Genomic DNA, 2,348 nt, shown 5'->3' on the forward strand with positions numbered 1-2,348 from the left:
TACTTGTATATATATAGTATTTTTTGTCTAGTGCATCTTGTATGCTTAAAAACTAACAAGATGTGTGAATACCAAGAAGTACACTTGCACAACATTGAAGAAACGTTATACTTGTAACATTAGAGAAAATCTAGATAGTAAGATCCAAGCAAATATGATGTTTGAGTTTTTTTCAGGTGTCTTCTCATATATACCAAAATATTCAATTATGATAGAAAAGTTACTATACAATCTTCACACTTTATAAACAAGTGATTGTGTCCCTTTTAGATACATATTATGATCTAAAGTTTTAGCAAGTTTCATTAAACCATGTGTTTTACCGAAGGTTTCTTAGCTTACTCAATCCACAAATCAACTCTTTAATGAATATGGATATTATATGTACTCATGTATTAAGCAACATTGCACTCATACTAATGGAGCTGCAAGGAGAATGGAAATTGCACAAAGATGGAGAGAAAGATAGTGAGAAGACATTATGTTTGTGATGTCTCCAATAGCTTTGTTGTGTGAGCAGTACATTGTTGCATTATCATTATAAGAGTAAACAATGAGTGTATACACGTATAGCTAGGGTTAGTGAGTAAGACGGGTGGCTGGACACATTGGCCTTTATCTCAACAACCTCCCACTTAAAGGCCAATATGCCCATAAGGGAGGAAAAAGAACAAGAGAATATGTGAGATAAAAACAGGTGAGGTACCCTCACCCAATTCCCATCAATTCCTTGCAATGTGCAAACTTTTCACAAGCTAGAATCTTTGTGAGAAAGTCTACAAGGTTATCACTAGTATGAACTTTGATATGTCCAATGTATTTTTCCTCAAACACATGATGAATCAAGTGATACATCACTTCTATTGCTTAGTTTTTACATGAAACAAAATATTCTTTGTGCAAGAATGGCATATCTTCGTGAAGGCCCAACTCTCCCATTAGACGATAAATCAATATGGATTCTTTGTGAGTCTTTGTGGTTATAATATACTCAACTTTAGTGTAGATAATACTTCACATTTTCGCAAATGAGAAATCCATGATATTGCACCACCATATAAGGTAAAGGCATATCATATGGTTGACTTTTTGTTGTCAATATTTCTTAGTATGAACTTTGATATGTCCAACTCACTTGTCCTCGAACACATGATGAATGAAGTGATACATCACTTTTATTTCTTAGTTTTTGCATGAAACACAATATTCTTTACCAACATGATGGCACTCTAGCTATTTTTGTGCAAGAATGGCATGTCTTCTTCAAGGCACAAGCCTCCCAATAGACAAGAAATCAATATGGATTCCTCGTATGCCTTTGTGGGTACAATATACTCAAATTTAGTATAGATAATACAACACATTTATGCAAAGTGGGACATCCATGAGATTGCACCACCATATAAGGTAAAAACATATCATATGGTGGACTTTTTACTGTCAATATTTCTTAGTCTACATCTGTATACCCAAGTACGCCATTACTACTAGTCCTAAAGCATATGCATATATCTCTTGTACTACTTAGTACCTTGAGATGCTTCTTCTTGCCAAGATTTGACTATACCTACTCACTAATCCTACTATAAAGCAATGTCCAAGTGGGTAGGCAATAATCACAATATATTTGAGAATGCCCCACATAATGAATATGAAACCTTGGCCATTTAATTTACCTTATTATATTTGGGATAATTACTCGCCGGGGGGGGGGTCACTCAAAAATATTTGTATATATAATGTGAGTTCAAAATAAGGGGTTTTTAAAACACCATTTTTATACAATTTTTACATATAGGAGGGTGTCATATAAAGGGGTTACTTACATATTGAATAGAAAAGGGTTGTGTTTTATTCAAAAAAATTCATAGATTAGGATATTTATAAATAGGCCATGAACGCACGTTATATAGAGGATATATATACATAGTGACCCCCCCCCCCCCCCCCCCCCCGAGGATAATTATCAATGCTAAGTCTTAGATTAGGAGGAAATGGAGTATTAATCTCCTTTCCTTCTCCATATTGAAATGATGCAAGAATTTATTGATACAATTCTTTTAGAATAGAGAGAGAAATGTATTTGTTCTATCCTTGATTATGTGCATAGCAAGAATGTGATTTACATTCCCCAAATCCTTCATTTCAAAATTCTCCTTGAAGCTTATATTCAAGGCATCAATCTTATATTTGTTTTTCCCATCTATTAATAAATCTCCCACATAAAGGATCAACACTATCAAACTATCATCTTTAGCCTTTATAGTATATAAGTAGTGGTATGTCTCACTTCTCTTGTAGCCATGAGACTACATAAAGGAATCTTACTTATTATACCATTTCCATGG

Source organism: Lygodium microphyllum, chromosome 28 (assembly GCF_053477565.2).
Source record: "Lygodium microphyllum isolate KBCC chromosome 28, Lygodium_microphyllum_v1.1.10, whole genome shotgun sequence".
In the NCBI taxonomy this organism is placed as follows: domain Eukaryota; kingdom Viridiplantae; phylum Streptophyta; class Polypodiopsida; order Schizaeales; family Lygodiaceae; genus Lygodium; species Lygodium microphyllum.